The sequence below is a fragment of the Pelmatolapia mariae genome, linkage group LG18 (assembly GCF_036321145.2).
Source record: "Pelmatolapia mariae isolate MD_Pm_ZW linkage group LG18, Pm_UMD_F_2, whole genome shotgun sequence".
In the NCBI taxonomy this organism is placed as follows: domain Eukaryota; kingdom Metazoa; phylum Chordata; class Actinopteri; order Cichliformes; family Cichlidae; genus Pelmatolapia; species Pelmatolapia mariae.
In genome coordinates, this window is record NC_086243.1 from 20,145,132 (window position 1) to 20,157,840 (window position 12,709).

The window sequence follows — 12,709 nt, forward strand, 5'->3', positions numbered from 1 at the left end:
GTACGTATAATATAATACAGACACATAAAAAATACACTCCAAAAATAGAAGAGTCCTTGAAATGTACAAATGTACAAAATATTAATTTTAAAAAAATTATAAAAATGGAGGCAACTGTGCTTATGGTACAATATATACAATGTATGAAAAGATCTTTACTGCAGATACTACTATGGCTCTGCAGATTTTTTCTTTTATTTTAACCTATGTCGCCTCATCTTGAGGTTGGCAAATCTGTCAGTCACTTTTGGTGGTCAACTCTCTCAACTGACATCACAGCCAGGTGCTGGAGTCTGCTTTGACCTATTCCATTTCAAAGAGGACAGTGGTAACAACAGTAGGCAACGGATAATTTTAAGTTTTAGATTAGATAGGCTATATAAATTTCAATGAGAGCAACAGGACAGTCAAATGTCGCTGATTTTACTACAGAGTAGGACGGATTGTAGGGTAGCAAACATCGTCGGAAAACACGTTTTCAACACTGCAGGTTACCTGGGTCTAATGTTTTTCAGCTAAAACGAAACATGGTCTGACTCCTACCTAACTATATAAAGAGTAACTGAAGGTTAAGGCAGCTAACATGTCCTGTTTTAACCCAGGCACTCACACCTGAGCCACCATCGCTCTGGCAGAAAGGGCGCTAGAGCCAGAGTAGGGGAGAAGCGAGCTGGAACAAACCATTTTGGGAGGGGGGTATTTATACTTTTGTTGTTAAACCATTACGTCTCAACCAAGTACTGTATGGTTTATATATTTTTAGTAGTGTTTCACACAAACAGCAAATATTGTCAAGAAAAAGTAAGAAATCTTTGGGGGTGCTTTGAATCATGCCCAAAAGTGGGCTATAAACGCCCCTGGTCTAGGAAGAGGTGCATTTTGTATCTAGCCTGTCCTCCAGTGATTAACGCCTATGGATCGTGCACACATGCACTTCTCTCTCTGATTTACTGTCTGTTCATTTGTTTCCTGTAAATGCTGCACATTTTTAAAAGCGCATCTATTGCACAAGAATTGTTTGCTGTGCTGCGTAATAACTTGAGTGCAATTACCTTCAATGTCATTTTTTTTCCTGATGTCATACGACAGGGGGCGATGTTTTACAATTTATCGAGAGAGCTCACTCGTTTTCAAGAACTTGAATAAGCCCATTGAGCTTGACTTTATGACAAGGGGTGCAAACTCAACATGTCGCGTTTGCTCCTTGCAGGCATGTTTCGTATTCATATTCCTTTATATGACCAGAAGTATCTATCAAAGCTATGCAGCATTAAAGACCATGCTTTCATGTGCCCCCAGTGTATTTATGATTTGTACCTACAGAGGGACCTGACAGCATTTTGATCTGAAAACCAAAAGCAGGTTTTGAGCAGTTTGCGCCATCACAATCACCTAAAGGTGTAAGTACGCATGTTTAAAAAAAAATGCAACTTAAACATAACCTTCACTTTCAGGTGTGTGTAGATGTATGTTCGTGTTTCGGTGAGATTATTGACTCGTTCTTTTCACTTTCTTGGCATGTTTATTGATTAGTCTTTTGTGCAAACTGTTTATTTTTCTTATATCTGCGAATCAACTGAGCAAATATCATGCTGTCGACGTTATATTGTAACGTAAAGTTAGTAGTACCTAATATAGTTCTTACTGCACGTTTAAACTACAATTAAAAAATAAAAATAAAAAACTACTTATACATGTCGTCGATGGTTATTATTCATTTACTAGCTTTGGACGAGCTCTTTTGCCTTTTTCCTCCCATTTGATAAACACGCGATCACAAAGAAAAACCTTAGCCGAACTTCCGCTGATTTGAACCAAACGGTACGTACTGTAGCTTCCTGACGTCACGTTGTTGCTTCGTCGGCTGTGATCAGCTGTGGCGGAGCAGCCGAGCGCCCAAAGCAGCAGCAACGTTGGTACTGGCGTCGGAACCGGAGAGCGCAAGTTTACACACGGACCCCAATCCCCGTGGAAATCTGACTTTCTGCGTTACATATAAGGTAGGCTTGCGTTTGAACTGCGTTTTTTATTTTTATTTCTTATTTTCCTCGCGACCTTAATTTGTTTTGGTGCAGTATAATTGGCACAAACCAGCAAGCCTTCTAAATCGGGATGTCATTGATGCTCAGCTGTAAACGCTGGCTCTATGTGTGTGTGTGTGTGTGTGTGTGTGTGTGTGTGTGTGTGTGTGTGTGTGTGTGTGTGTGTGTGTGTGTGTGTGTTTATATCTTTGTGGGGACCAAAAATTGGAAGTTTGCTGTACTTGTGGGGAACAACAGCCCTTGGACCAAAATCCTGGTCCTTACAAGTTGGAAAGTATTTTTTTGAGAGGTTTTAGTGACAGGGTTACAATTGGGTTATGGTTAGGTTTAGGGTAAGGGATATGGTTAGGCATTCATTTTTCATGGTTAGGATTAGGGTAAGGGGCTAGGGTAAGCATTATGTCAATTAGATGTCCCCACAAGATGTGTGAGAGAGAGTGCAGCCGAGCTTTAACATGATCATTTTAGCAATCAGTCCATTTATCCACTGTGATTGCTTCAGTACTTGTTGGTAATTATTCATTGTTAGGAAAGTCGTGCCGACTGTGCCTGGAGCCAGGTCACTAATACTTGTGCGTGTGTCTGCTGAATACTGTTACAGTTGCCTAAGGCTTGGTGTTGAAACAAGCTTCAGCAGCTTAGATAAAGTCATATCAGATAAGAGTGAGCAGGAGGTTTATGTGGAGCCTGTGCATATTACAACATCCTTCCATCCACAGCACATTTGGCACTGTACCAGATGCACGGGGGTGCTTACAGTAGACGTTCTGCTTATTTTTTTACTGCTTCACAGCAGGAACGTTACATGAGTACAGTATCACATGAGTAATCATTCATTTGTCGATTAGTTGGGTGGCCTGTCTTGCGTGGAGCACGCGCAGCCCTGTCAAAGAGGACAAGGAATGGAGGGGTCAGGGGGGCTCTGAGCGCTGACCATCTGGCCCTTGGGGGGCTGGTTTCCTCACTGGCTGCCTTTGTTCCTGGTGAACAATTGGGACTTAATCTTGGTGGAGATAACTAAGGCCCCATGACAGCATTCGTGCACTCGGACAGGTCTCTCTCTTTAGCCTTGAAGGAGATGTCTCTTTCTCATGTTGCTTTGTGAAGGCTCTGACTGGCTTGCTTTCAGTGACTGTTGCATCTTAACTTTTTAATCTGCAGTCTCAAGTAAAGCTTTAAAAATTTCTAAGCTGTTGTTTCATTAAACACCTGAAGGTCCCTCCCTTTTTCATAAAAACATGCACATTGGATCGTTCAAAACTACAAATTAAGTAAGATGCACCTAATTTCTGTTCGCCTTCAAACGATGACCTATTTAAAATAATAACAGATCTTATTTGGGCGGAGTATTATCCGACCTTTTATTTCCTTACGATGCTGGTCTACCTTCCTTTTATTCCCCATCTTCTCATCCATTGTTTTATTGTGTTGGAAACCAGTTATGAGGCAAAGAGGTTTTCCAAAAATGCAGCATGACATTTTGCTTGTGAAAAAAAAAAATGTAACCAGGTTGTGGATAAATGACTATTTCACATCCATTCGTGCTCAGGCAATTGTCACCAGGGTAACAGATTGATTTATTTTCCTGTCATTATTCTCTCACTGTAATTTTTGGGGCTCTGCTTTTGGTGTTCATGTCGTGTTGTTTACTCAGTTGGCCTTGTGCCTTTCTCTTTTTTTCCTTCACAAAGAAGATTCGTGTTCATTTGCTGTTATGACAAACTGGGCTCTGTCAGATCACTGAGGGTTGTATTCACTGTCATAACAAAAAGGGATTCAAACCGACTGACTATCCATTTAATCAGTAACACAGTGGATTCAGGTTCCATGGTGGCTTCAAGCAAATTTTATATACCGATCAATGAAACTAAATCAGATCATCCACGATACCAGTTTTGAGATCACAAAAACACCTCCGGGGGTAACCAGCAGATGCTTCTGTTGATCCTTTCTGAAGTACTTCTCAGTGAATGTGCCCTTTTCTGATCACGAGTGCAGATGGCACGAGGGACAAAATCCAAACTAGAGAGATCAGCGCTATTGTTTTCACACTTCTTCGGCTGCAGTGTGACAAGCCCCAGAAAACAGGTGGTCCTCAATGTAGGCGCCATTCATCAAATTGCTGAGGCAGGAGTCATGACCCTCTATTCAGGTTTTATCCTCATATCCCGTGTTGTCAATACGATTGTGTCACCAAAACTTGTTCTGTCATCGAAAACGTAGTTCATTAAAATATCAGTGTTTCCATCAGTGCCACAGCAAGAAAAAGTAAGCACTAAAATTTGACTTGCTTACTTAAACAAAAGTGTGTAAATTTTGTCAGCAGAATATCCTAAAAATATAAAAAGTTAAAATATTCAGTATATAAAATGTGTGTTTTTACATTTATTTGTATTATTTAAATTATTACTGCATGTGCATTAATATCTCGGCAGCTTTACTGTTGCAGTTGTTTGAGGTTCAAGCTAATTGATATTGTTTTATATGTATTTTGTAGCTTTTTTAATTAAAGAAAAATTCAATTTAATGCATTTGTCTCACATATGTTGTTCTGTAGTGCGACTACAAGCTGGAAATGCAGTAAATTTCCATCCCTCCCTCCCTATAAAGAAACATTACGTTCCACTTCTTGCAAACAGAGGTCAGGTCTCCTACAAAAAAAATGCTTGTTGGTAAATGCAAATAAATTACAGAGAAATCGAGGTTCACTTTCAGGAGAAGAAGATGTTTTCTGATTCCTAATGAGATTTCTTTAGTGCTTTTTAGCGGTAACTGTGTCTAATGTGACTCAGATGGATAGAGTTAGCTAATTAACCTTACCGTGTCACTGTATATCAAAGATTAACTGGCCCTTTTCAGCGAAACATGAAAATTTAAAGAGCATCTCAGCCATGATGTGCGAAGCCAAACGTGTTCCACATGGATGCTCGTAAACTTTTAACCTTTTTTTTTCTTTATTTTTATTGAGGGCCAAGAATGCCAGGAACACTGTGTTCACTTGTAATGTTGTGAGTCTAAATAAATGAAAGCAAATATTCAGACTACAGGGGCCACGTAAGGGCTGTATGTTTTTCTTTCTTCTGCAGAGAATCACGTCTGTCTCCCATTCTATTCACTTAAAAAGCAGCAGAAAGAACAGTTCACCGTGTGTTTTGAAGCTCTCATTCATCCGAGTGAATATTTAATATTTGGCATCTTGCTAATTTTAATTTTTCAATATCATCTCTGCGGAACCATGGAAACAGCAAACACTGTAGAAAGTGGTCCTCCATGTTTCCTTTTTAATGATTAAATGTCTCTTGAAAAATGCATCATGAAAGGAAGAAGAAGAAGAAGAGGAGAAGCACAAATAAGGTTTGAGAAGAGCTGGGGAGCCTCCAGAGGGGAAGAGATGAGAGAAAAGGGTGAAAAAAGAAGTGGGAGTGATGAAGCTAGAAACAAGGCAGCTGGATGCAGACAGGATATTACTTTTCTTTATCCAAACCTGACACTTGTTGCTGTTGGATTAGTTAAATGTGTAAAACCTTAGTGTGAAGAGGAAAGACCAAAAATGTGACTCAGACTGTATGTACTGTATGCTAGTGTATGACACGCCTGACAACTGGATCATTAAAGCCAATCTCACAAAGGCCTGTGCCCCTCCCCCGGCTGAAAGGAGATGTCAAAGGTCTGTGACCTCTTCCATTTATGTGCATTGATCCCGCTACCGGGGGAGGGCTTCCTTCTCTAAGCCTTCCACCATCAGCTGTTATGTCTTAGTTTCACCTGCAGGAAACTGAGCAATTATATCTGTTTTTTTTATTTACTTCAGTACACATTTCTTCTCTCTTTACCAACCATTCTCACTACAGTACATACACGTAAACAGAAATTAGTACATAGTACTTATTTAGAGCCAAACTTGGGATTTTATGGCAAAGGAGGGTTGTACGTATTCAGTTCCAGACTATAAGGTTTGATGAACAAAAAATTAAGTGGGCATCAAAATCCAGAGCAATTTCATTTAAAACTTAGGCTACGTCCACACTAATGCGTTTTCGTTTGAAAACGCATCGTTTTCTCTCCGTTTTGGCCTCCCGTCCACAGTGAGACGGCGTTTTCCCCAAGGAAAAACGCAGCGTTTTGAAAACGCTCTCGAAAACGTATACATTTCAAAACGGAGCTGTCCCGTCGCAGTGCGGACACTCGAAAATGCAGACTTTCTAAAACGATGATGCATTTTAGTCATGTGATGCAGTCATGTGACCAATTAAACAAAGATAGCGGAGTGCATTATACAGCAGTTGTTTTGATTGCTCTCAATTTTGACACCCCTAAAAAAGATTAATATCAGTTTGTACATGCTCCAGATAGCTTTTCTTCAAATTCTTTAATTCTCACTTGCTTTTGCGCATGCGCAGGACTGGAACGTAAGCGTTTTCGGCCGTTTCAATGTGGACGCACAACTCTGTGAAAACGACTGAAAACGCTAGTGTGGACGTAGCCTTAGGCTGAACTTAATTTAACGCACCCCTTAAATAAAATGCAGATAATTAACTGTTTAACGTTATCCCCTCAGCCGACCGTGAATTTGTGCTTCTGGGTGAGAGTCTGCTTCACACCTCAGTGTTTACGGCCTGCTCAGGAGCAAAGGGGAAACGGAAACGCTGTAAGGATGAAATTCCTCTGAGCTGAAAGAATGCCCCCTTTTTTTTCTCTCTCAGTCCTAGAGTGATCTGGCTTTTTGTGATGGATGAAAGGAACTTATAGTCAGGAATGTAGGACATGTAAATGTAGAGGTGCAGCCAAAAACGATGGGCTGAACATCCTGCTGTTTGTTGCAAAAGGAGATCTATGATGCTAATCTTGGTGGTGTGTCTGTGTGTGTGTACATTTATGCATGAGTGCTACGCAACCACAGTAGACACCACTTCCTGTTGTCCTGTTATCTATGATTCTGACATGCAGGGCAGGCTCTTATCTGTCACTGCTGGATTTTTGCTTGACTAACCAAATGATTTAGTGAACCTAATCCTTAGTTGATTTAAGCCTCCTGTTACCATGCTCATCCTCTATTCATACACTCCTTTTTGTGGTGCAGTTACAGAATATTATCATCCAGACTTTTGCGCTCTTTTCATCTGCACATGCACCCCCAGAAATGAATGAAAACGAGCTGGTTGTGCCCTCGAGTCAATCGCCAGGAAGTGTGTCAAAGGTTCACCATGAAGGCGGGAGTTCATGCACGTGTTTGTGGGGGAGTGATGGCATGTCAAGGTGAAGGAGGGACTCTCGCTGAACTCTTGGAAAAAGAAATTAGGTTGCATCTTGCAAATCACATCACAGTAGGATTGTGGCACGAAGTACAGACTCAAGTCTACACTGTTCCTCCTTTTTTTTTTTTTTTTTAAGATCAATCTCTCAGATTTTTGTGGACTCCATTACAGCAATATGAACTCACGAAGCGCAAATTGTGCGTGTGTCTCCACTGAGAGCACTCAGTCATAATATATCCTTATTCTTGCCACTGAAACCTCGAAAGCATTCAGCTGAGAATCCCTTCTTGCACAGCAGTGTTATGGAACAGTGTGTTCTCACAGGGTGTACTGCTGTATTCCCTGCCCATGCACAGATGCCAGCTCCAGTGGTACAGTACCTGCAGACAGAAATTTCAGCCTGCAGCTTCATGTTCGTTTTAAAGAACACAGCATGTGCTGTGCGACAGTCTGGATCACAGCATAATACTGTGAAGGAAAATTTACGGTTTTGCTTTCCGAATCCTCCAGATTAAATGGTCTTATTGTGTTTTTGTTCATACCATCTTGAAGTAAGCCATTTAAGCAGTCTTGAAACAATATACTGGAGTGTTTCTAGTTTAAAGGGGCAATAAAGTAAGTGGTGGTGGCACAAGCATGTGACTTTAAAAAAGGGAGAAAGGTTTAGTTGTTGATGTCACTTGTTTTAAATCTTTTTTTTTCTTTTTTATTTACTGCATCTTTACAGACCAGTTTTACTTGGGCAGGATTAGTAAAAGATTAGACATTTTCACAACATCAACACGTTTGAAGGCTCCATCTCATCTAAAGGTAATGACGTAAGCACATGCCTGTTCCCTAGGTTGCCTGAGTTATGACACTATTCTTCCAATTGGCCACATATTAAAATTTCCTGTCTAATAGTATGTTGGCCCAACTGCGTCCTGCTAAAATAGCATGGAAACATGATCTCTGGAGGTGCTTTTGGTGTCTGGCAAGGGACTTTGGCAGAAATCCACTCGGTAGATTGTGGTCTGCGTTTAAGACGCTGATTGGTGAGCCACAGCTGAGCCCAGCATCCTTGTGCAACACTTTCAATTTTACTTGACAATGCATAAGGAGCTTCAGTTTCTTCCTTCTGAACAACTTTTTATTTTGTGGTCTTAAAGTACAGAACAACACTTTTTAAAAACTGCTTTTTTCCAGCAGCCATTAGTCAGATAAACATATCATAGCTTTGCTACATGTGTCTGTGTCTCTGCAGAAAATGTGAGTATGGATGACTCACTGCTGCAAAGTAAATCTACCTATGGGTACAAATAAAGTAACCTGAGCCTGAACCATTGCAATGAGATAAAATAACAGCGGGTAGCTCTGCATGTTTGATTTGGCAGATTTTTTTTTTTTTGTCGAATGTTCTTCCTGACACAACCCCAAAAGGATTTGTATCTTCACCTGGGATCGAACCGGCTTTAAGTGAATGTCTAAAACACTATATTATGTCATAACTAAAGCAATTTCACTTCATCTGTCTGAATGTTCTGTTCACACAAGCAAGCAAAAGATTTATTTATTTTTAGCATTTACTGCTTTAAATTTTGATTGGCATTGCAGTTTAGTTTTAAATTTTTCTTCTTATTACTCCCTCAGCTCCACCAAGCCCATTTAACACTTACAGAAGTGCTCTGTTTTTGACTGCATGTCACACTTCATGTGACATGACAGCTATAATGGCATACAGCATTGCATATGATCATTAGTGTGTCTCTTAACTGCAGTGTTAATGGGTTTAGGTGTAGTGCTGTTTTTTTCCCTTCCAGATGAGGAAATAAAACAATCAGAGTTAGTCTATAAAATGCAATCACCCCTAACGCATGTATCAGGAGAGAGCCGTTAGAGACAAAGGCCAGGGGTCGGGTGGTACTCTGAAAGCCACGCCCACTGCAACCGAGGCCCAAAAAGCAAATAAGATCGCTTAATATTAGCTGGCTCAAAAATGTGAGCTTTTGCTATGTTAGCAGGCACTGTTATACGGCTAATGTTGTTTTAAATGCTTTAACTCGATTGACAGACGTTCAGTAGGCTAAAACTGACCTGTTAATATTTATGACCAAGAAAAAAATCCAGCTTACTTCACACACACACACACACACACACAGGCAGTGGGTTAGGTTGGTATAAAGTTTTCCTCTTGAAGTCTCAATTTTTCAGTTTAGCATGCTAAAAGTTTTTTAGTTATTTACCCAGGTTGTACTCAACTGCTCTGCAACTTTCAGCCATTTGGTTTATTTTCAATTTATAACGAGAGGACGGAGTTGGCGACGATTACTTTCTGGATCAACAACAAAGGTAAAAGTATACCATGGCGTAGTGTACTGAAATGCTAAAAATGTGATTGGGTCAGGTAGCTAATGAGCTAGCTTCCTCTAATGCTAGCTGAAACTAGCATCACTCTTTACTGTTATTGTTGGTACAGTAACAGTAAAGAGTATCAAAAAAGACTGTTTTAACTCAGTTGTAACTGGTTCTTGTTTTTTATTTAGATTAGAGGGCTTCTCCGAGGACTTATTTTATCGAATAAGTTGTTCATATTGTAGTACTTTTGAGCCACTGTGTTGTTTGTTGTTGCATTGTGAATTTCCCGTGTCCTCTTTCAATTTAAAAGCTTTGTAAGACAGAAGTCATTTCTGTCCCAGCAAGGCTTTTCTTGTGAAACAATTGCAGGAACCCTGTGTCAAAAATTCAACCCAGTTTTAATATGAGAAAATGGGGTGTATGGAATTATTTATGGGTTTAACCAACCAACCTTTGATGACTGATTACTAATTCACGTGTTATTCTGTCACCTTGTAAAATTAATGAGGGGGGTGAGAGGGCTTCAGAGAGGGAGAGAGTGATTATCCATCCCACAGGGATATTAGCAGAGAGAAGAGGACACTTTCTGGGAGGGCAGTGGTGCACAATCACAAAGTGTTTTTTCTATATTTCTGTATGCACACATTAGCGGAACAAGAGCCAAAAATAATGGGCGAAAGGTTAAGGAAGTGCTAGGGTAATCAGTTTCCAGTCCTTTAAAATAAACCACAGATTCAGTTAAATGATGTTAAAAACTTCTATATGTTTATGCTGAGGCCACAGAGACTGAGGACTTTGTGAACTGTCCATTAACATAGTCTAATAAATAATTTGTCATTTATAGTTGGTTAATGTTTCTAGCCTGGCCATCCAACTATGTGCATGCGTGTGTGTCTTAGGTGCACTGCAGAACTAAAGCATATACCAGCGCGCTGTTCAGCACTCGAGCACATTTTCAGCTCGAGTGTAGCCAGAAATAAAACATGCAGACATTCACCAGACTATTTTATAAGTAGATCTGTGCATTCACTTTAACACCAAAACATGTTTTACACAAACACATACACATAAAGTGGATTTTCTTAGCCTTGCTGAACTTTATACATATTTTTTAATGTAAGTCTGTGTGGGTTTGGAGGTTTTGTGTAAGGTCTTTCTTGTGATTGTTAAGACTGATTGTGGAATAGAAAACTAATTGACCATCACCAATTTGCTGGCCCCACACTGCAGTGATGTACACATTCACCTCGTCTTTTCTGCGAGGTGGCACAGTTCCTTTTAGGGTTGGGTCATAACGAGCACCAAATCAAACACCAATCAGACCTCTTGTGAATAAGGGAACAGCTAAAAGTAGCATTTAATTTTAATAATCCAGCTGTGAAAATTGTAGCTGTGTGAATAATCTTTGCTTATGGGTTTGGGCTGATCAATCATGACATTATTTTTGCTCCAATTGACATCTGAAAATCATTTTAACAACCCATTTGGTGTAATCTCTCTTAGATGTTGGAGTTGCAACACTGATGCACATTTCTTTCTCTTTTTTTTTGTATGTGTATAATTTGTGTGTAATTGTTAATGTGAGAGAACTTGATGTATGCTAACAGCAGCTGGAAACACTCAAGCTTTCAGCCAGATTTCCCGCGTCACCTTGGCAGCATCTTTGCCTTTGCCCATAGATGATTTTCCAAAAAATGCTGCTGCCCACGCACACATAACCTTAATTACACAAACACGATCCCAAACAGGACATTACTCACTCATTCTCTCTCCCTTTTCATATTGAAACACAAGGTCAGTGAGCGTTCCTGCTGCCAGGATTGTGGGGGAGAGGGCTGACTGTAGCAGAAGGCTATACCATTGGCTGTTGCAGCCCGTCCAAGGCTAAGGTGACCAAGACCCAGCCATGTGCTGCGAGGACTCAGCGTTCCTCTGTGGCGGTGGAGGTCATTCTGTCTCGCTCTCACTCTCTGTAGCACCCTCGCTCTCTCTTCTCCATTATCTGTGCGAGGCACAATTTCAGCTCGAGTGCAGCCAGAAATAAAACATGCAGACATTCAACAGACTATTTTATAAGTAGATCTGTGCATTCGCTTTAACATAAAAACATGTTTTAGAGACTTTTTATTAAATTTTCACCCCTATTCAAAGAAAAACTTTTCCCAAAGCATGCTGATCATAATAATAATTTGAAGGGATTTAAAGAAATGTTTTGGGGGGGTTTTTCCTTTAATTTGTCATGTCAGAATTTTTTTTACAAAAAACTTGCAGCATATCAGGCTTTGATTTAGAAAAGTACAAAATACCTGACTATTAAATTCAGTTTTATTTATACAGCGTCAAATCAGAACAATAGTCGCCTCAAGATGCCTTATATTGTAATATAAACCCTACAATAATACTATATGTTTACCTATAATGACTATATCAAAGCAATGGGGAATTCTAAAACTACATTTAGCTGTGCTTGTAGTGCAATTGAGGCGTGTATTGCCTACAGTAGAAAGTTTTAAAATTCATTCAGATTGTCCTTATGTAGTTCTTTTACTGACAAGGTTGATTTCATGAATGATTGTACAACCAAATTTACAAAAAAAACCTCACATACCAAAATTTCTAAGAGGCTCTTGGCTGGTAAAATTTCTCCTCTGGTGGAGGGACCCTGGGCAGGATGAAGTGATAACAGCTCTGAATAGGTTTACTGTCACTTTTTCAAATCGGCACAGTTTGTGTGCAGGGTCAAGCCCCAAACAAAGGCTGGCTCTGCTTCCATTGTCCGATTAAGACAAAAAGAGTCCTGCTGATGCTGTGGCTCTTGCTGCTGTAAGGACGACTGATGGGATTTAAGTGTGTGTCCCGTCACCGAGGGCAACCTGGTGCCTATTAATCGGGAGGGTGGTGGAGAATGGAGGAGATGTGACGAGAGAGTGAGGGGGTAACGGGGGTGGGGTCCTGCCGATGCAGCAGTGCCGCCTGGGGTCAGGAAGAGGGGTATGATGGATACAGCTGATCGCCCTGTAAGGAAGTTTAGAGGGAAAGAGGAGGAGGCTCCTTCTCCAGGACATTAAGAAGCCTCTT

At 40.3% G+C, this 12,709-nt stretch overlaps 1 protein-coding gene across 4 annotated transcripts in view; it reads left to right on the forward strand.

Annotated features, from left to right (window-relative positions):
• The first annotated feature begins 1,882 nt into the window (after window positions 1-1,882).
• The window catches only part of greb1l (GREB1 like retinoic acid receptor coactivator), a 43,563-nt gene continuing 32,736 nt past the window's right edge, over window positions 1,883-12,709 (forward strand). For all 4 annotated transcript variants that reach the window (XM_063461575.1, XM_063461578.1, XM_063461579.1 and 1 more), the window contains exon 1: window positions 1,883-2,000. The gene's annotated coding sequence lies outside the window, so the exon portion shown is untranslated. The remainder of the gene's footprint in view (window positions 2,001-12,709) is intronic.